This window comes from Bison bison, unplaced genomic scaffold (genome assembly GCF_000754665.1).
Source record: "Bison bison bison isolate TAMUID 2011002044 unplaced genomic scaffold, Bison_UMD1.0 scf7180017864063, whole genome shotgun sequence".
Taxonomy (NCBI): Eukaryota; Metazoa; Chordata; class Mammalia; order Artiodactyla; family Bovidae; genus Bison; species Bison bison.
Genome location: NW_011494635.1, coordinates 145,790 through 168,890, shown reverse-complemented (window position 1 = coordinate 168,890; position 23,101 = coordinate 145,790). Strand labels below are relative to the sequence as shown.

Genomic DNA, 23,101 nt, shown 5'->3' with positions numbered 1-23,101 from the left:
AAGGAGAGTTAGGAACTTATAGTAGAGTGATTTAACAACTAGTATATAAACACAAAAATGATAAACATAAAAATGAATCACCCTCAATGAAGATATTTAAGAAGAGTTTTAATTAGAAGAAGTATGTGGTGGTTACACCAAAATAAAGGTTATGTGACTATCTCAAAAAGACTATAAATGAGAAATTAAAATCGTTCCATTAAGAAGAGTAAAATAGTTTTCTGTATTCAATGTTTCAATGTAATGTTGTTTAATTATTTTTTAAAGATTTGCTCTATTTTGGTTATAAGATTTTCCTCTAGTTTCTCAGTTTTTTTGTTTTTTTTTTAATGAAAAGCAAAGAAAAAAGCAGTTACCTGGGAGCACAGTAAGTAACTCTTTTCTAGACCCCACCAAGACAGGGCTGTTCACTCTTATGAATGTCCTCAGTGACCTGCAATTCAATCACCCACATGGGACCCTCCCAGCGAGGGCAGGCACCTGGGGTCAGCATGACCAGAAGGGTGGGGGAGACCAGAGGAGATCTGCGACAAAGACGTAGAGACCACAGGTGTCATCTGGCCATCCTGTCTGACCTGGCAAGAGGCTGTTGCCCCCTCCCCCCAAGACAGGGCTGTCCCAGCAGGTGACCCAATTCACTCAAACACTCGAAGTCCTGAGCTGGGGGAAATGCACTGCGGGGGCCGGACCTGACACCCACCACAGTTCACCTGGAGAATTCTAAGAGAGGCTCAAGAGTTGAGGTGTGCTATTTACACAGAGGCCAACAGAACCTGGGTATACACCAGATCCATAAAGGCACGAGCAGAACGGGTCTGCTGAGCGCTCCCTATAGACCAGAGGCGCGCTGGGAGTGTCCTCTGGGCTCTGCGGCATCCCTCGTGGGTGCTGGGCTCGGGGGAGCCCACTGCTCCTGTTCCTGGAAGAGGCCTCCCTCCCGCTGCCTCCAGCTGAAGTTGCTCTTCAAGCATCTATCCCATTTCTATGATGGAAGAGATGAGAGTAATAGAGTCTCCATCGAATGCTGAGTGCTGAGCTGCACAAGCTGCACGAGCACCTCGTCTCTGCACCCTCACTGCCGCTCCGCAGGACGGGGACTAAAAGCCTCTCTACTCAAATGGAAGAAAATGCGGCTCAGAGAGCCTGAGAGACGGACGACAGGATGGGCTGCTCTGCACTGACCGCGCTCCCCTTCTGTAACACGTGCTGCTTAACTATCTCTCTTCCTGCTGACCTGAGGGACGGACCCGTGGCCCCCAGTGGCAGTGGGCAGAGAAGGCTTGACGTGTGTCACACGGGGATTTCTGTCTCAGCTTCTTGTGCTGCATCCCCACTGTGATGGTGGTTCCGTGAGTGCCAGGCCTTCCCTGCTCCCCGTGGTGTCCCTGTGGTCAGAACAGCCTGACAAGGAGATATTCCGCAATACCTGCCGGCTGGACAAATCAAGCTCATCACCAAAATGTCCTGCCCGGCCCTGTCCACTAGGACTTGCTCTGTGACAGAGATGTCTTGGTCTGCACTGACAACAGCAGCCAGGAGACACATGTGGCCACTGAGTACCTGAAATGTGGCCAGTAGGGCTAGCTAAGGAAAAAATATGTTTTTGCACTATCATCTTCATTTAATTTTTTTTAATTGAAGTAACATCGGTTTATAACTTTGTATGTTTCATGTATATAAAATTTTAATTATATTTCTACTTCTCCACACCTTACAGCATACTCACCACCACCAGGAAAACAGTTAAGCAGGTATCTCAAAAAATTAAGACTAGAACTAACATATCATCCAGCCATCATCCCACTTCTGACTATTTGCCCAACGAATTTGTATGTGCTTAGTTGCTCAGTTGTATCTGACTCTTTGTGACCCCATGGAATGCGGCCTGCCAGGCTCCTCCATCCATGGGGATTCTCTAGGCAAGAATACTGGAGGGGGTTGCCATGCCCTCCTCCAGGGGATCTTCCCAACCCAGGGATCAAACCCAGGTCTCCCGCATTGCAGGCGGATTCTTTATGTTCTGAGCCACCATGGAAGTCCTGACCAAAGAATACGAAAAACTAACTCAACAAGAGACCTGCGACCCTGCCCCTCACTGTTCATCATGGCATCATTAACTGCCAAGATACAGAAACAATCCAAGTGCTTGTCATCAGATGAATGGATAAGGAAGATGTGGTGTGTATATATTAATAGTACAATGAAATACTTCTCAGTCATAAAGAAGGAACGTGTGTTTATTTTATTTAATCTTCATGAATGCAAAGTTCCATGGCTAGGTATGGCTGGTGCCTGCCCGCTGGTCAGCTGAGTCTACCCCATTCTGTAATAACACAGCCCGCTGCCTTCCCGACCATGCCCCACGCCTCTGCTCCCACATCACCCTGTACCAGCCTGGTCCCCATGTGGACACCATGCTGACTAAGTATGCAGTGGGTGTGAAGGTGGTACCTTCAGGCACTCATTCAGGAGCAAGAGGAGAAGCAAAATGATTCAAATAAGCACAACTAGTGATGAAGACATGGTATGGGGACAAAAGCCGATAGAAAACATTCTTCACTGATCACTTTCTCTTCATTGATATAAGTGAGTCTTGGGAACAAATAGCCCCTCCCTTCCTACCCCCTCAACCACCCCAAGGAAGAGGCATAGAAAGTCAAAAACAAAAGCAAAAAAAAAAAAGCAAAGAACAATTCTGCTACCAAATTTACCAATTATCAACAATTGGAGTCATGGTTACTCAGGTACCAATTAAAAGCAGAAAAGCTGACTCTACATCCCTGTCACATTTCCAGGAAACGTTCAAATGTAAAAGCAGCAAATGTCAAATTAAGCGAGTTCCAAGTGTGAGGTATTTTAAGGAGGAATGCTGATTAATTCATGTGCGGCTCCATACTGTTTGGCAGGAAGACCAGGCAGGTTTTATTAAAGGAAGTGGAACTCCTAGCCTGGTGTATCAGCTGCTACGACCCCAGTTCTGAGTGACAGTTCTCTTCCGGCCTGATGGCCCTGCTTCCAGGATGTCCTTTAGGCCCCTGGCATCAGGGACAACCAGATCAATGGCTGTGAGAGCACCAGCCCTACTCCCTAAGTGATCCTATCTACCAGTACTCTTGCCTGAAGAATCCCATGGACAGAGGAGCCTGGCAGGCTACAATCCAAAGGGTCACAAAGGGTCGGACACGACTGAGTGACTAACACTTTCACAAGTCAGGCTAGTCCTCACCCTGGCGAAACCAGTCAGCTCTGTGATACAGGCAGAGGAGGTGATCCCTTTTTCCTCCACGAGTCCTAGACGCCCCAAGTGCCCCCAGACACATGGCATTCCCACTAGAAACGGCCAGAGGAAGCAAAGATGCAGAGTGGCTGATATAAATATCAACATACCACAGGCCAGAGACTTACTCCTAAGAGGGCAGAAACCACTTTGCTGCCTCCAATTTGCAAATACTAACCCTCTGTCTGTGGCATCATGTCCCTTCATAATCACACATGGAAGAGAGGATCTCCGTTCAGCCCTGGCACTGGCCAACGTGCACCCCAAGTGAGGAATAAACCCAGGAAAGGGGCACAGCTGGGATACGGTGCATACATCTTTGGTATACAGTAGGCATCCAGTAAGAGTACGTTCTTTTATACACTTGGCACTGCACCTTACGCTGCCAGCGAGGTGCTCACATTTGCCACGGGACTTCATCTGGCTTCTACCTCTAGTCATGGTGCCGACAGTGAAAGGTGAGGGGCAGCCTGAGAGCTGGCTGGCGTGAGGGTCTCCAGGCAGCGGGGCTGAGGGTGCAGGCAACAGGTGGCCTCGCCCACCCTGCGCTATTCAAGACAGTGACCACCAGCCACATGGGGCTTTTTTTTTTTTCCTTAATTCATTTTTTTTTAATTGAAGGATAACTGCTTTACAGAATTTTGTTTGTTTCTGCCAAACATCAACATGAATCAGCCATAGGTACACGTGTCCCCTTCTTCTTGAACCTCCCTCCCATCTCACCCTTCTAAGTTGTTATAGAGCCCCTGTTTTGAGATCCCTTTAAATCTAAACTTAGTGAAATTAAACGTCACGTTCCACACTCATGCTGACCACATCTGAGGCGCTCACAGTCACAGTGGCTGTCGGATACTATGTGGATGCCACAGGTTTCCAACATCACAGAAGATTCTACTGGACGGTGTGGGTCCAGATGCTTGAAAAAAAATAGTAAAATAGACAAGACACCCTGACTTTTACTGTCAACGTGCACAGTAGTTCTAAACAATAAAGAGATAAAAGATGCCTCCCTGTCCCCCAACCCCTGGGCCTCCCCACATCCTGTTGTCCAAATAAATCTCCCTGGTGATACAGGGTAACTCAACCACAAGCTGACGACCATCTCAGCTGCATCACTGCTCACATGATGTTAAAAGGGAGGGGGGATAATGTGAGTTCTACTCCCTTTCTCTGTCTATAAGAGAACCACCTTAAAGAAAGCCTACAGCTAATTCTACAAAAAATCTAGAAAGAAAACTAGTAAAAGAATCTATAATTACCAAATGGCATATAGCCCCTGAAAATGGCATGTATACAAGGGGGCAGGTAGATAACCCAGGGCACTTTTCTTGTATCAAATGCACCTGTTCATAGGGCAGAGAAAAGGCAAGGACCTCAGGGCTCTCGTTCCACAGCAGGATCATGTCCCAAAGATGGTTCTAAAATAGAACTTCTTCCTCCAGACCAGACTGGAAGCCACAGAGAACTGCTTAGCTCTCTATGATGATCTGGGCATTAAACATTGATGGGCTACGGACCTTTTCCTAGAAGGATATTAAAAATGCACACTGTTTCTAATTTCAAACCCCGAGACGGTCTGTAAAGCTTCCAGACAGTTCTGTGTTTCTGATTTCTTATGCAGTCCTCCCCTCCCTTGCTGCTGCTCTGTCTCCCTCCCCCATAGGAGGAGGTGCACACTCTCCAAGATTGCATGTTCACTCTCTCAGTGGATCAACTACACTTATTTTCCATGACTGTCCTAGAGCTTACAGCATGCACTTTGTAACTAACTTAAGTCCCTGCACACTGCAGTGTCAACACCTGGGGTGCAGGTCCTGCGAAGGGCATCCCAATTCCTCCCTCCCATCCCTGGTGACTCGGCCGTCCCTTCAGCTCCCCCTTCCCCAAGCCAGCCTCACCCAGGGCAGCATGACTGTGACAGACTGAAACACACAGTTAACTTTCGGATGAAGAATTTTAAAAAATCTAAAAATGTATCCCATCTTGATATATTCTTTCTCTCATACTCTTCTTTATGGAGATCTGAGTTTCTGACCTGCATCATTTTCCTTCTGCCCTGAGGAACTTCTTTCAACATTCCCTGCCAGACTGGGCTGCTGGAGATGAAGTCTCTTTTTGTTGGTCTGAGAAAGTCTCTATTTCTCCTGTGCCTTTGCCAGGTAACTTCATTGAATACAGAATTCTCGACTGGTGGGGGTCTTCTTCACCACCCGAAATACCATCCTCTACTCTCTTCCTGTGTGCATGGCTTCTGACAAGAAGCCCTGCTGATGCCTGTCCTTATTCCTCTCTAGGTAGTGATGCTTCATCTCTAAATTGAAAAACTTTCCAGTACAACACCTTCCTCTTAAAGCAGATACCCTCTTTATGGAACTCATAAAATTCTCAGTGGGGTAAACCTGAACAACACATGCAATACAAGCCAATTAATGAGGCTCAGATAGATGGCACGGGGTCACAGAAGCATCTGTGAAGGGGTCTTGCCTGACTGCTGCATTGCAATGCTTAAAATAATTCCACGGCTTGCAAGAAAAGCGGGCTGTAAATGAATCTGACTGCTGATAAATGCCCCCAACTGACAGACAGCTCAGCATGTCCAGCTGGTATCTGATGCAGGGATAATCCACTCCCATCCCCCTCAGGAGGCTCCTCTGTCAGGTGTGCGGGTCAGGACTTGGAACCACTTAACCACCAAACACTTGCCAGACAAACCCGAAAGAAAAAAAACCCAAAAAAAACCCACTGAGATAAAAGTAGAGAATGCTTACTGCTTGCTTCTGGCCATTTGTCAGCTTCACAGAAAGAATGGTTGAAGATTATTATGAACCCAATAAAACATAAGGCTATCTATGGTGGTTTTAGGGATAATGAACCAACTGGGAAACTCATAGTACAGAAAATTGTCCTTTCAGTCAACTCATTGATTCAGGGAACAAATATTTTAAGACAATGCTGCTGGGAATTCCCTGGAGGGCCAATGGTTTCATTGCCAGGGCTCAGAATTTATCCCTGGTCAGGGAACTAAGAGTCCACAAGCCACTCAGCACAGCACCCGCCCACCCCCCCCAAAAAAGATGATGCCTCCTAAATTTATCCATCATCCACTCTGAACTGGATTCAGTCTGCATTTGACCCCTTGAAGGATGGGCTTCCACCTGCTCCAGGTGGCCTAGTGCAAGAGCCTTGTCTCTGCTGCAGAAAGTAGCTGCCAGTGGCTCTGCTGTCTCCCCAAGCCCTGCAGCCTTGGTCACATGGCCCATCAGAAATCGACAGTGCAGGGGGGCGGCTGGCGTTCTAAGCAGGACTCACGCTCAGAGGCAGGGCGCCAGGGGCTTCATTAACCACACCCTGGCAACGGGCCATATGCTATGGATGTCAGAAGTAGGCCTTCAGGGGCAAATCAGTGATTTGTTCATCCGCATCATGGGTTCTCACCAGTGACACGAGGGGCCTTCATGAAATATGGAGTGGTCACAGTATTAGCAACATAAACAGAATGTAAAAGTCCACCTGCTGCATAGCTTCCATGCCTGGGAACCTGGCCCAGGCTCCTGCGCCCATGGGCAGGGCTGTGTACTCTGGTAGGACACAGACCCAGGGTCCCACGCAGACCCTACAGGTAACAGTTCCTTGTGTCTGCCTATTACCAGGTCTCTCTATAATCAATCCCATGGAGCCTCTGGTCTGATGGCTGTTCTCATCTCGTGTTGCAGAAGGGTTATGGGGTGGAATACCTAATGCTCACCCACCTCAAACATCCTGGAGCTGATTATCACCCGCCAGAAAGAATCTGAGCATTGTCACAGCCAGGTTGATTAGGTCAGTTCCCGGCAGTGGTTTATCCATCTTCCCTCCTGTCCATCAGACGGTCGGTGTCACATATAAATCAGAGAGTAATCATTTAAAATTTCATCTTTAATATCTGTTCTTTTTTAAAAAAAGAAAAGGGCGGGGGGGCTTCGAGTTTCAGACTCCCTAGAAAATTACAGACTGGAGAGGCCAATTACAATCATTGCCTCAGCTGGGACATGCGTCACGTGGCTCCAGAGCATCGTTGGAGAGCGGAGAACAGGCGGGGTGACTCACTGTCACGCGCTGTGCAATGGAGCCTGTTCCACACAGGGGACAAAGCGGCACCTGCCCAGCAGCATTAACCAAGTACCATCGCCATAGCAACTGTTGTCAGGCCAACAGGCCTTTTCAAAGCAATCAAAGAAAATGTAAATCAAGGAAGCTTTCTGGACTCAAAAGTGGAGGAATAGGGCCCCCGGCTCACTCCTGGATTGACTTCATAAGGGAGTGCTCATTATGGGTGAAGCGATTTAGCAGCAGCAGCAGCAGCAGAGGCATTATGGGTTTAACTCTGAGAGCCAACTGGACATTTCTTTAACATTGAAGAAACGCCCCTGACATAAAGCCTGGGGTCTCACCAGCTTTCCCCCCGTCCCTCATAGGCCATCCTAATAGATGGTAGAGTTGAACACAGAGAAAGGAGCAGTCCTAAGAAGTCAAAGGACAGGGAGGCAAGGAGAAGATCTGTGTCTGGAGGAGCTTACTGACTCCAAGTGCAAAGCACACTAAAAAGAAATGAAATCAGTTCTCTATGGGGTCCCCCAGAGTGAGCAGGGGAGAAGAGGGATGACGAGATGGAGGGGCAGGACACAGGGAGGTCAAGACGGAAAATGAGTACGACACCGAATGGGTAAAAAATGCTGTCTCCCACGGTGGGAAACAGTGCATCTCCACATCAAGCATAAAGATAACATTCATTGCAAATTCTGAGAGCTTATTTCTCACATACTTTTCAGATCTCCTTTCACAGCAGATCACAGGTACAATATGGCCTCAGCTGTAATCAAGTCTCAAAATATAAATTCCTTGAAGAGAGTGTGCAGAAAACAGCAAGCATTAGAACTCCAAAGATACCTCATGTCTAGTGAGACGAGGTCACAAGTAGGCAGTGGGTTCACCTAGAAGACTCATGTTCCAAACAAAGAACAATTTCTGGGCAGTAAAGTTAGAGATGAGTGGAGGTGTTAACAGCCCACCCAGCACCTGGAAACCTCTTAGTCAGCTCTATCTCCTGCAGTCAGGTGACGGGCTTGGTGCACCTGGGGAGGCCAGCCAAGGTGGGGCTCCAGGCATTCTTGGACCCCTCCCACCTGCAGCCGCAGACACCAGAGTCCTCCGCCACCGACAGGCCGTCTCTCACCACTGCCTTCTCTGCCGTCCCATCTTGATCGCACTGACATCTGGGTTCTGAGCACCTCTTGGTTTCAAAGTCTTTTCTGTGCCTTTCTGTCATACTTCCACTCAAAAGGCTCTCATAGCATTTCAAAAATCTTGGGAAAACCTGCACTCATCACTTACGACCCATGAGACAGGAGCATCAGGATGCAGGGTTGTAGAACCCACCCCCGCCTCCTCCTCACCAAGGACACTGTAGGAGAAGCTCACACTCGTGCATCCTGTACGGAGAGCAGAGGTTTAATTTTTAAAAAGAAGCAATTTTAGTTCTCAAATCAGTGTTGAAGACTTTGGCAGAGCAGACACTCCTGAGCTGTGCCCTTGTCTGTGGATGGATTTGGATAACAGCCTAGCAAAGTCAAGGGAAGAGGAGAATAAGAGGGTGTTCAGGATCTGCTCCTCCACCAGACTCAGCCCCCAGTTTTCCACCCTCCCCTCAGGTTCCTCTGAGACAGGCGTCTGTGGGAGGTTCTGATACTTAACGTCTTCATTAAGCGGTGCTGGAGGCACATCTGGGGCACAGGGCACCCCCCCCGACTCAGCAGCATCACCTTGGGTGGGTCCTCCCAGGTGACACCAGAGCACCAGGTGGATAATGGGGACCCTTAGCCAGTCTCAGTTACCCTCCCCTAATCCCATGTCCAGTATCCTGGATGACAGAAAACAGAGAAAAACAAAACCCAACAGTAAAACAAACCAGGAACCACTCATCACTGAAATGTTCCCTAAGTCATTGGCACTGCAGAGACAACATGGGCTCTTCAGCAACAGGTTTGGAAGTCAGGGCTCCGTTCACAAAAAAGGCAGCCCTCTTCCCTCTTGGGAAAAGAGCTGCGCGTGTTTTCTTTAGGTTCACAGAACAGCACACTGAAGCCTCAAACATTTAAGTGCACAAGGATTGTGAAAGGCTGTAAAATTCTTGAACTCAGGCAAAGAAAGCAGAAGCTCCCAAGAAGAAAATATTTACTTGACCATCAAGGTCACCTGCCCAATTTCTTACAGCAATTAGGAATTAATCCACTTTTTTTTTCAGTGAGGCATACTCCCAATAAACAAAATTTCTGTCTTTTTCCAACACTCTTTAATCTATTGAATTGGCAAAAATCCACACTGATACGCAGAGCCCAGTGCTAGAGAAACAGCACCTGCTAATGACCTGAGGAGGAGCCTCTTGATAAAAGCAGCATACCCTGACCGTGTGTCCAGAGGCTACAGGTCTGGGAGCTTACACCAAGAATTAACCCAGGTACAGAGCAAGACTGAGGACACAATGCACCTCCCCAGCACTGCCCTTGAGAGGAGAGGCTAGGATATAACTTAAATGCCCAGCAAGAGGCAGTTAGCTAAACAGACTCGGCTACCTCTCATGGTGAAAACAGGAGGCACTCGTTAAAACTGAGGTTGAAGAGATGATTTGAAGATATGCAAAAATGTCTGTATCATTAGGAAAAATTAGGTTATGAAACAGTGCAGTGTGATCCTATTTGGTAAATTTATACGCAGATATAGAGGGGGTGTACATGCCCTACAGAGGAATGAGGGGAAGTATGACCCAGAAAACAGACTGACAGTACTTTTGTGCTATGAAGTGAGTGTAGTAAAAGTCGCTCAGTAGTGTCCGACTCTTTGCAACCCCATGGACTGTCGCCTGCCAGGCTCCTATGTCCATGGAATTCTCTAGTCAAGAATACTGGAGTGGGTTGCCGTTTCCAGATCTTCAGGGGATCTTCCCAACCCAGGGATCGACCCCAGGTCTCCTGCATTGTAGGTGGATTCTTTACCATCTGAGCTACAATGCCAGGTTCCCATGGAGGGGAGAATTAAAAGGTGATTTTATTTTCTTCTTTGAAAAGATAAGATTGAGTATCATCACTGATTTCAAAAGAAGAGTGTTTGAATAAAATGCTCCCACCGTGCACTCAGCAAGGACGAACCTGTCCTCTGTTACATCTGAGCAGCCGCCCTGCAACCTCCTAGGACACGATTCACTATGTGGTACCCACACTCAGGAAGCATCCTGTTTAAGCTCACAATGGGAAGACAGGATGGATCTTACCGACCGGAAGGGACACCTGGGATGGTGGGAAGGCCAGCCTTCAAGATTCCCTAGGACCTTGTGACCTTGTGAAGCCACACTGCACAGGGCTAACCAGTGTAACCACAGGACACCACAGAGATGACAGTGTGTGACTTCAAAGGCCAGGGCTCTAGGGAAGCCAGCTGTCATGTTGGGAAGACATCTGAGTAGCCCTGTCCATGTGGCAAAAAAACTGAGGCCTCTGGCTAACAGCCAGCACCAGCTTGCCAACCCCAAGGGCTATGCAGGAGACGGGCCCTGCCGACACAGTGGCTGCGACCTAACCAGAGTTCCCTCCCTGGCAGAACCATCCAGCTCCATGGTCCACATTCCTGACTCACAGAAACAGTATGAAAAACGTCTATTGTTGTGTCAAGCCGCTGAGTTTGGGGTAGTTCTCTGCACAGCACTAGATAATGAACACAGATGCTGTCTGGCTTAAAGCATGACCCCCGTGATCCAGGCAGGCTTCACTTCACAGGGGCAGGGGGGCCATCACCCACATGGCTGCAAGGTGTGTCCCTGGAAACAGGGGTGGGGACTTTTTTCTGCCACCGGGGTCCAGGGCTCCACCAGTGACCTGGGAGGCCAGCCAGCTTCCAACAGTGCTTGGTGAACACTCTAAATGGGACAGTAGAGGACGGGACACCAACCCCACCCCCCGAGGAGACAGCATTTGAGCTTATCAACAAAGAGACCTCTGAATCAACCTGGGCTCTGAATCAATCAAGATCACACATGTGGCCCCAAACTGCAGGCCCAGCCCCCAGCAGCACCAACCAGCTTCCACAATGTAACACTCAAAATCGTGCCTGCCACCCAACAACTCCTCATGTGAACTGTTCGCTCATCTGGACTTCCGATTTCTGCTCCAAGTCATTCTACAAGTAAGATTATTTTTAACTCTCAATGTTATGACCATTTTTTAAGTGACTTGGGTTAACTGCCCTCTCTATGTAAATGCTACAAGCACAAGCAGTTTGTAATTTAAACAGCATTTTTTCCACTCCCTGCCCTACTCTTTCCTTTTTTTTTTTTCCTTTCTGTCATAAACTTTTGGTAAGGATCTCAGGGTTGTCAGTTATTTTAAACACTGCAATGCAAACAACCACTGGAAGTCGAGACAACTCAGGCTTCCAAGTCAATAAAATTATTATTGCTCAGAATAGTGCAATAGTTTCCGTGTATATCACCAAATCACTAAACTGGCAAAAAAGAAAAAAGAAATCACCAAAGTAGGAAAGAAGTACCTCTGATATAAATCCATGGAGAAAAACAGAAATTGAGCAATGCAAATACAGGAAAAAAGCAAACCTGAGAAATTTAATTTGGTGACTTAGGAAGAGAAACTAAAGGGACTTCCCTGGTGGTCCAGTGGCTAAGACTTCGAGCCCCAGTGCAGGGGGCTTGGATTCAATTCCTGGTGAGGCATATAGATTCCACATGCTGCAGTTAAGACCTGGTGCAGCCAAATAAATATTAAAAAAAAAAAAAGAACATAAAGAAAGCGATTCATTTTTTTAAAAAAGAGAAACTAGGCATCTTCTCCCCTTTACTACCAATATTTTTGAAAAAGGGACTCTGTAATGGTTAGTATCAGAATAGAATATAGCAAAATGTTTTCATAATGAAGTCTAAACAGAAAAATATCTCCATGTAAGGTTTTATTATCATCTTGGACAGATTTTTTTTTTAATGGAGAAAAATGATCAGATAAATGTTGCCAGGCAGTTTAGCAGGACCCTTGGCTGAAAAACACTCTAGTCCACTCAGCCCTCAAAGCCTCCTGTACTGACCTCCCTGGATGCAAGCTGGAAATGCTGCTTCTCCTGCCCTGAAAAGTAAGGCTTCTAAGGGTCGATTCAGATGTGACCCAGATTTTAAAGAGCTAAAGTTCTGAGACAGAGGAGTGACAGCATTTCAGAGGAACTTACTCTCACCCTCCTCATCAACTGGGACAGACGTTATTCTGCAGAGTTAGACTCGGAAACTTGACAAGAAGTTAAGACCTCTAGATCCTTCCCTTTTTATTACATAAGAGTCGGAACCTGCAAAGAATTAAGTCCCTCCCACTCCTTCCCCCAATAACATGTGGAAATGAGTAACAAGCACAAAATAATATATGACTCATAGACATTATCTACCATGTAGCATTGATTTGTAGCATTTTTCACACCAGAAAAGGTTTGACATTTTATTAACCATAAGGTGCTTGCTGCTGCTGCTGCTGCTAAGTCGCTTCAGTCGTGTCCAACTCTGTGCGACCCCAGAGACGGCAGCCAACCAGGATCCCCCGTCCCTGGGATTCTTCAGGCAAGAACAATGGAGTGGGTTGCCATTTCCTTCTCCAATGCATGAAAGTGAAAAGTGAAAGTGAAGTCGCTCAGTCGTGTCCGATTCTTTGTGACCCCATGGACCATAGCCTACCAGGCTCCTCCGTCCATGGGATTTTCCAGGCAAGAGTACTGCTTAGGTGAATACAAAAAAAAAAAAAAAGTTGATCCATTGACCTCAAGTGGTTTAAAACATCACATAAAAACAAAAATCACACTAACGTTTAAGAAAACCTCAGAATTCCAGTTTAGGACTTGAATATCCCGGACAGATTAACCTGTGTGGTGGCTGCCGGTTAACACTCGCAGGTGATGACAGCACGGTGGACAGCGGGCAGCACTCCCTGCGGACACATGACATCTGGTGACTTGTACGCTGTCTGTCGAGTCACTCATCGGACAAGCAGCTGCTGAGCACCGACCACACACCTGACAAGCATCATGCTTAGTGCCCGCAATAGTGAGAAGCTTCAGACAGGACCCGCTGGTGGCAGAAGACGCTCACCTCTTGGCTCAGAAGCAAGAAGCATCTATACCGAGGAACCATGAGGATGGGCTGAGCAGCACCTGTCTGTCCTCTCACAACAGGTGTTTTCTGTATGATTGTAATGACACACCCCAGTCGGCCCACGTATCGATTAAAGGATTACAGACTACAGGATTCACCATGACCACTTCTGCTAACAATGTGATGCTTACATACTAAGTTTAACCAACGGAGTTCCCCCACCAACCCAAAAGTTTTTAAGGGCAGGGAAGACGACTCATATAGTCTAAAAGAATAACAAACCTTTAAAAGAATCCTTGTATACTCAGAGGCTTTTTCTGAACCTAAAATTCTTTACAATACAGAGTTATAATATTATTTCACAAACACTGCTATCAAATAGCAATTTAGGAAGTTTATTTTGGCCCAAACACAGAAGCAAATCTTCTTTTTTTCCCCCAAAGTTAGTATTGGTAAGCTTTTCTATGAACGCCCAAATTCAAAGAACCACAAATGATCACTGATTATTTTAACTGTGGCATGTGAACCAAGCTCACACCCAAGTCTGAAGTCAGGACTTTATACAAAGATACAAAAGTTGCAAAAGCATAACTGGCTCATATGCTTTCTAAATAGGATGACTATTTTCTTTCTAATTTTGCCAATGTTAAAACAGTGGTAACTTGACTTCCAATTTTTGGAAGCCATCCTGCAAGGTGGTTTGACACTGGGAAAGCTCTGGAGTGCCCTGCTGACTGTAAGTTGAAAGGTTCATGCCTACTGGTGAAGCTCTTCCAGTTTATGTTTCCTCCAGGCAAACCTCCTCCTCAGCAAAGCCTTCTTGGCAACCTTGTTACTCTCTAGGACCAGGTTCTGTAGGAAGGGCTGCTCTGCTCCCACTGCCCCCACCTTTTTTTAATGTAGAAATAAATGTCCTGCAAGTCATCAGAAATTAAATAAGCAAATGTAGTCATGCCAAAATCTTCCTACTAAAACATCTGTTCTAACAACAACCAATTAAAGTGATGACAGAGTCAATACAAAATAGAACAGATGACCATGCTGGTGCTGTTTTTAATGCTTTGCGCCATGAACAGCTCAGGAGTGAGGGGTTCAGCTTCCTCAGGCTTCAGCCTCTCAGATGCAGTCAAAGCTTTGAGAGGAGCATAACTCAAGAGTGCCATCAGCCAAAAACATGATGCTGTTCCACACTGATCGAGATGGGCAAAGGCCTTGGGAAACGATGGAAGGGAGGCCATCGACAGGGTATTCTTCGTTCATCACAAGGATCAATTAAAACCTCTCCATGACCCTAGATTCTTTACAACTGCTATGTTTTAAACATTTTTCATCAAGTGTTCTCAATTAAACAGGCTGTGAAAATAAATATGAGAATAACATTTAAACTGTAGAGACCAAGGTCTCAGAATGAAATACTGGAGAAGAGAGGAGCCCCCAGCCCAAGGACGTCTGTGAAGGGGCAGCCTCTCCATCCTGCCTCCCTTCCTCCCACCAAGGAAAGCGCCGCCCGGGCTCTGCGGGTTCCAGTTTGTCTACACTGTGGAGACGTCTGTGTGTAGACGTCTGTCTACACTGTGGAAGAAGGCTAACCATGGAAAGACAAGGATCTCTGGTCTCCACGCTTGTGAGGCTGTCATCACTTCCAGCCCAGACTCTGCAGCGCTGGGCCCCATCACAAGCATCATCAGGAGCACATGGACGCCCCCTGACTCATGGCGGCCTAAGTAAACAGGGAGAATGGGTCACCCGGGCGAGGGGGAGTGTGGTCACATGCTGGCCACTGGTGCTGTTTCACTATAACCGAGATGCTGGGGAACGGGCCCTGGTTACCCGTGAGAAGCAAGAGGCTGAGGAAGGCGGGCAGGTCCCCAGGGCCCAGTCACTGACAGATGCTGACCAGGCCCAGAAAAAAGACTGCAGCCAAAGAGACACCAGAGCTTCTGAGAAAGACCGTCTGGCCTCTGTGAGGGCCTGGGCTCAAAGGTCAGAGGGAGCCGCTGGCCTGCAAGGGGTGGCAGCACCATGGACAGACCCCGTGGGGCGCAGCAACCCTACCCACCAATACCTGAGTCCAGAGCTTCCGGCCCGGGCTCCTTGGAGGTGGTCTTGGGCACCACCTCCCCACCATTTCTCGCAGATATAGCGCTGCTGCTAAATCGCTTCAGTCGTGTCTGACCCCGTGCAACCCCACAGACAGCAGCCCACCAGGCTTCCCCGTCCCTGGGATTCTCCAGGCAAGGACACTGGAGTGGGTAGATATAGCGCTAAACACCCCCAAAGACTTGCCCCTGCCTGGTCCCCACACCACACAGTGGCCCGTCTGGGTGTCAGATAGCCTTGGGGATGCAATCATATGCCTACCAAGGAGTCCCCCACTAAGTCTGCAATCAAGCGGTCCACGGTGTCCCCTTCCCTGATGGCTAGAGAGGCTCAAGCCAAGACACGTGGCGGGTTGCACGCTGCAGAGACCCCTCTCCTAGGGAGACTCTCACCACCTCTGAGAAGCTCATCAGCCAGAACCAAGGGAAACAAACATCCAAGACCTGCAGCTGCAAAAATGGTCAATTCAATCACAGTAAAGCTGAAAAGAAAACCTTCTGGTGACCTCATATTCAACTATCAAAAAGAGAGCCAGAAAAATCCAGGAAAGGGCAAGTGAAAGAAGCTATTTAAGTTTCCTCCTAAAAGAGCAGTGAGTGGCTCAGAAGAGCTCGTGGTCCACGTGAAAATGAGAACTCTGCAGCTCGCTCTGCTCAGCAGCTCCAGACCCAGAAGAGCACCCACCCAGAGCCACAGCTCATAACAATCAGGGGAGGGCTCGGCTTCTGCGACACTGACCAGGACAGCCGGAGCAGGGGCCGCCACCAGCCCTCTGCTGGGCCACACACAGGACGGGCCCTGCAACAGGTGAGGGTCAAGGTGACCCAACAACAGGGCCCCCGGTGTCCCCCACCTCTGAACAACACAGAGTGTGGCCGTCATGCTTCAGGGCTGACGGGCTCACTCCAAAGTCCTCGACGAAAACATAACTGCCTGCTCTTCCTCAGAGCTGTTACGGACTGACCTCACAGTTTACCATGTATGTATTTAACACGCTGGCATCTCATAAACAGAAACTCAAGAAAATCCGAGACTCGGAACAGCTTGCCAGAACAGCGCGTATAGTCAGGTACCATGGAACGCTCCTGGCTACAGCAAGATCCCAAAATGTGCTTTTTACGTTTCAAAACATAATTCAAAAATAGATAATAAAATCTTGTCCTACAGATATCTGTTATCTGAGAAAATGTAAACACATGGACAAACATATGTTGTTCAATTCAACAGGATTACAAGAGCCACGCACAGGCACGTGTAACATCTTCAAGGAGCTATGTGGAACACGATGCTCCTTGTTTCTTTATGAAACAAGAATTGGCTGGGACTTCCCGGGTGGTCCAGTGGCTAAGACTCTGCACTCCCAATGCAGGGGGCCCAGGCTCGATTCCTGGTCAGGGAACTAGATCCCACATGCTGCAACTAAATGTCCTGCACACCACAACGAAGATCGAAGATCCCAAGTGCCACAACTAAGACCTGGTGCAGCCAACTAAATATTAAAAATAATAATAATAACCAGCAGCCTCAGACTAAAGGTAGTACCTGTCACATTGTGCAGTATTCTAGTAAGTTGCCCTGGGCAGTTTCACACCTATGCGGACCTCTTACTTGGGACGTGCAAGCAATCCCAGCCTGCCGAGGGTGGGTCAGTGACTGTGCGGGTGCCAGAGATGGGGCAGCAAGGAGATGGGGGCAAGGAGACCCCTCCAGAAGCAGAGGCACAGGCAGCCCCTACCTCGTGGGGAAAGGAGAGGGCACTTGGGTCAAAGGGCACCAGAGCCCCAGGACTGCTGGAAGCTTTCTGTGGAAACCTGGTGGAGTCAGACCCCATTGGGCAAGAAAACTGATTTGAAACAACGACAACCAGCTGGCATTTTGAACGCAGAAGACAGGTCAGTGTAGGGACAAACGATGGATCTTTGTCACAATTATTGAGGATGAGCCAAACACCTGGCAGGGCAAATAGTGATGCCCTTATTCCTCGGACAAATGTTTGCTAAAGCTCCTACTACGTGCTGGGGAGGTGTTCACCTTAAAGGGGCACCTATATCCTTTCACGTGCATCCTTTCCAATGACCTAGGAAGGCAACTGCCGTGGGTGAGAGCCACACCCCACTCACTGAGCCCAGCACCTCCCCTCTGCCTGCCCCCCAGGGACCTCGCTCTGGGGAGGCCCTCCCGAGCCCCTGGACCACCTTTGAGCATCACAGTTCCTGCTGTGTCCAGGAACACCTGCTGCTGACGAGAAGCCAGCCCTGCCTTTCTGGCTACCAGCTGCAGAGAACAAAACGCAGAGCCACAACACCAGCTGGTGGGCAAGGCGACTTTCAAGAAACCAGATCCAGAGTTTTCCAGGAAACCAGAGTCTTCCAGGTCTTCTTTTCATGGTAAAACTACCCAGATGTCTTGGGCATCCCCACTGCCCTAGGCCTCTTCATGTCCACATCCTCTTGGTGAGCGTTCCCCCTCACACCTACCACAGGTTGGGAGTTGAGGCCGCCATACTCACCTCGCCCGGTCAAGGCCAGTGGGATCCACAGGCCTGCTGCTGCCGCCCTGCCCCACCCACGATCTACACCTGCAAATTCAGCACAAAGTTCCTTTCCCTCAGCTCTGGGTTTCATTTATAAGGGCTGGAAACTATCGTGCTTTCTGGCTCATGTAATGAGAAAAATGGGCTTCCCTGGTGTCTCAGCAGTCAAGAATCCACCCCACAATGCAGGAGACGCAGGAGACCTGGGTTGTATCCCTGGGTTGGGAAGATCCCCTGTAGGAGAGCACAGCAACCCACTCTAGGATTCTTGCTGGAAAAATCCCATGGGCAGAGGAGCATGGTGGGGTCATAGAGAGTCGGACAAAGCAACTGAGCACTCACGCAATGAGAAAAATCCTTTGATTAAACATACACATATACACATTCATGCTAATTCATCTTCTAAAGCAAACAAAACTATGTTTAAAAAAAAGTTAATACAATCTCTTTCACCAACTATGTGAATTTGAACAAGTCATGTGATTTAAGTCCTAATGTTCTCATTTGAAAATGTAAATAATAATAGCTGACAGTATGGCAGAAACCAACATAATACTGTAAAACAATTGTCCTTCAATTAAAAATAAAGTCTTTTAAAAAAAAAAATTAAGTAGACAAATTGTAATCTCACTGAAACACATCAAACTGTGCTAAAGGATGACACAAAGTGGGAAGAAAAGGATACTAGGAGGATGGTAGAGTCGAACTAAAATCAGATGTTGGGAAGAAGAGACCAATTTTTCTTACAGAAGAATTCCAAATCATTAGGGTTGCCAGACTTAACAAAGTACAGGACACCCAGTTAAATATGAAGTTCAGATATCTATCACAAGGCACATACTGACATCACAAAACTACTCGTTTATCTAAAAATCAAAGTCATCTGGGGTGTCCTGTAACCCTACAAATAATCCATGTGGATGTTTCTGCTCTAGGAAATGGAGTTTACTCTTCCCTGAACCTCTTCAAGGTGGGCTGTGCTTAGGGGTTCGCTTCTAAGAATGGAGTAGGGAAAATCAGTGCCCCTGCAGCAGAGAGACCCAGCCATACATCACCAGCCAGGGGACCGCGTCTCATGTCCTGTAGATGTCACACGTCCCCCTACATGATGAGACACGAAGGGCCCTCCACCCTGTGTGCTCATTTTAAAAGCCCATGCGTGCATGCTAAGTCACTTCAGTCATGTCCAGCTCTTTGTGACCCATGGACTATAGCCTGCCAAGCTCCTCTGTCCATGGGATTTTCCAGGCTAGAATACTGGAGTGTGCATTGCCATTTCCTTCTCCAGGGGGATCTTCGCGACCCAGGGATCTGACCCAGGTCTCCTGTGGCTCCTGCATTACAGGTAGATTCTTTACCACTGAGTCACCTGGGAAGCCCCTACAAAGATCATAATTCCGGTCTAATCACAAGACACATAGTGGGACAAACCCAGGCGTGGGGACGTTCTGCAGGGTATCTCAGGACTGTCAGGTCAGGATCGTGGAATTGCTGCCGTTCCCCTTTGTTAAAAATGAGAAAGATGGAGAAACTGTCCCAGACAAGGAAAGGCAGTAGGGACCCTGAATGGGATCGTGGGATGGACCGAGGGGGTGAATGGAGACAGGTAGATCCAAACAAAGTCTGGAGCCTGGGCCACCGTCAGGCACGCACGCCAGTTTCTAGCTCTGACAGATGAGCCATGGAAATGCAGGAGGGTGAACGATGAGACACGTGGGTAGGAGGTACCCAGGAACTCTCTCCTTGGAGTGAAAACTACCCCACAAGTTTTACTTAAAAAAAAAATCAGAGGTAACAGAATGAAAGGACCTGCAGCATTAACCCTGGGATGGTCCTAGCAAACTTCAAAGGACAAACCTGAGGCAGAAAGTGGTGGGGCTGGTGTGACCCAAGAGCCCTGGAGTGAAGTTTCTGGTCATCGTCTTCTGCCATTGGCTCATGTCCCTTTATAAAGAAGTTCTTATTTTTAAAAAACTTTTAAAAATTAAGATTATTGGCACTTCATGAGTCTTGTCAACTTCCTCCCTGTGTTTTGCTGGAGAATTTTGAAGCCTTTCTGCCTTGGGCACGTCCTTCGAAGTTTGCTGGGACCGTCTCAGGATTAATGCTGCAGGTCCTATAACTCAGAGAAGCCTGCATGCTGGGCAAGCCCTGGCCTCTTGATGTCCATCTCTCTGCGTGTGTGTGGCTGTGTGTCCATTTCATAAGCACATGCACACACATGCACACACATACTGCGATGCTTGACTTGAATACACAAAAAGCTGGGCACACCTCCAGAATCCAGGAAACTCCCTTTTTCTTTTTTATTGATTTTTATCAGAGTATAGTTGCTTTGCAATATTATATTAGTTTCCGCTGTCCAGCAAAGTGAATCAGCTATATATATACATGCTGCTACTAAGTCGCTTCAGTCGTGTCCGACTCTGTGCGACCCCATAGACAGCAGCCCACCAGGCTCCTCTGTCCCTGGGATTCTCCAGGCAAGAATACTGGAGTGGGTTGCCATTTCCTTCTCCAATGCATGAAAGTGAAAAGTGAAAGTGACGTCGTTCAGTCGTGTCCCACCCTCAGCGACCCCATGGACTGCAGCCTATCAGGCTCCTCCATCCATGGGATCTTCCAGGCAAGAGTACTGGAGTGGGGTGCCATTGCCTTCTCCAATATATACACATATCCCCTCTTTTTTGGATTTCCTTCCCATTCACGTCACCACAGAGCAGAGTTTCCTGTGCTACACAGTAGGTTGTCATTAGCTATCTACTTCATACATAGCATCGGTAGTGTGCATATGTTATATCAGTCTCCCTATTCATCCCTCCCCTTTCCCCGCCTGGTGTCCATACTTGTCCTCTACATCTGTTTTGCTTTGCAGATAAGCCCATCTATACCATTTTTCTGGGCTTCCCAGATGGTGCTAGTGGTAAAGAATCCTCCTGACAATGCAGGAGATGTAAGAGACACGGTGTGTTTGATCCCTGAGTCGGGAAGATCCCCTTGAGAAAGGAATGGCTACCCACTTCAGTATTCTTGCCTGGAGAATCCCACGGACAGAGGAACCTATCAGGCTACCATCCATGGGGTCGGACATGACCGAAGTGACTTAACACGCACATACCATTTTTCTAGGTTCCACATACAGGCGTTAATAAGAGATATTCATTTTTCTCTTTCTGACTTCAGGTAACTCACTTTTACAGAAAACTCTAGAATGAACACTGCCCTCCCTCCTCTCTGCCACCCACCCACCACCAGCACAGATTTGCACCCAGCAGCGAGCCCGGTGTGTAAATACAGAGCACCTTTGTGCACATTCTCCACAGCCTTGGTCCCGGATGTTTCTAGAGCACAGAGCCCTAGGGAGGACCACACTAGAAGCAGTCCACTACCCAGAGGAAGGGTGGTTTCCTAGGCACAGGCCTCAAAAGTGAAATCGGGGCTTTCTGGGGTCTGGCCTGGATCGACCTGAGCACGAACGTCCAGAAGGAGAAGCCGGTCGGCCCCTCCTTGGCCCCAGCCATCCTGAGGCTGTAAACAAAATATGTTCAAAGAATTTCTACCAACTCAGATATATACATTTTCAAAAATACAACATGAACATATAAAATACAAATATGACTGAGGCAGTGTTCCAGATTGGAGGAAACCAAAGAGACATGACTGATGAAACCTGGATCTCAGAGAAGACCCCAGCACAGAAAAGTGGGAAAACTAGAGAAATTCACTTTAGAGTTCAGATTAGTTCATCATATTGTACCCATGTTAATTCCTTACTTTTGATAACTATGCTGTGTTCATGTAAGATCTGAATACAGGAGAGGCTAGAGAAAGAAACTTATTATCATTGTGGTAACTTCTTTTCAAGTTCTAAGATCACTCCAAAATAAAAAGTCTGAACAGATACATTTTTGCAAGGAACATGTAAGAGACTATAAAAAGAAACCCTATAGACCACATGCATTCTTTTGTAAAGATATTTCAAAGTTATTGAAAAGAGTATGAAAATTGACTTTTATTTCATTTTTAGATTTCAGACTACAAAGTAACCTTTGCAAAGGAAGGCAGCAAAGGTTGAGCCTTACTGTTTGTACCTTGTCAAATGCTAAGCTGGATGGGTGGGTGAATGGATAGATGGGTGAATGGATGGACAGACATAAAGACAGGTGGAGGAGCGGTGGCGAAGCAGGTGGGGGAAAGGGGCCAGATCTAGACCCTGCACTGCCTCACTGGCTTACTGAGCGCCAGCATTGCCACAGCCCTGGCAAAAGAGGGGGAAGATCACCATGTAAACTTCACATGCATGCACACCAAGTCGCTTCACTCATGTCCAACTCTTTGCTACCCCATGGAGTGTAGCCCACCAGGCTCCTCTCTCCATGGGAGTCTCCAGACAAGAATACTAGAGTGGGTTGTCATGCCTTTCTCCAGGGGATCTTCCCAACCCAGGGACTGAACCCGCGTATCTTAAGTCTCATGCACTGGCAGGCAAGTTCTTTACCACAAGCGCCACCTGAGAAGCCCCTATAAACCTTGTGTTAAATACTAAAATTCATCTACAGAGAAATCGCAGGAAGTCATTTTCTGAGTCTGCTCCCCCGGCACTGCATCACTGCAGACTCAACCTGGGCTGGTGGATTTCCCCTCGAGGGGGCAGTAGGAGAAGCAGCAGGTAGCTGGGCCCAGCTACCCATATTCAATCAGAAGACACTGGCACGAGGGGCTTTAAGATGGCCAGTCCCCACTCTTCACTGGAATGTTTGCAAGAATCTCCAAGTAAGGAGAATGCTTTCTTATGCTGGAAAGTGGATGTACCAGTGTCTCCTGTCTTACTCCTCTTACTTGTCCTAAATAACTCACAGTAAAGTATTTTTAATTGGAAAAGAACAAACAGAAAATGAGCTCGGATCCCAGAAGCAATGCTGTTCTGAAACGTTTTTTAAAAAAATAAATATTTTTATTTACTAAATTACACGCACAATCCATTTTGAAAGGAGCATAGTTCAAGGTACTTAGTCAATTACTGTCA

At 47.6% G+C, this 23,101-nt stretch overlaps 1 protein-coding gene and 1 non-coding gene across 2 annotated transcripts in view; one reads left to right on the top strand and one right to left on the bottom strand.

Annotated features, from left to right (window-relative positions):
• DTD1 (D-tyrosyl-tRNA deacylase 1) overlaps window positions 1–23,101 on the bottom strand; it is a 78,866-nt gene that overhangs the window by 30,145 nt on the left and 25,620 nt on the right. The gene's annotated exons all lie outside the window — the stretch shown is intronic.
• On the top strand, window positions 16,869–16,941 carry TRNAG-CCC. Its single transcript has one exon. It is a non-coding gene; the product is annotated as a tRNA-Gly (tRNA).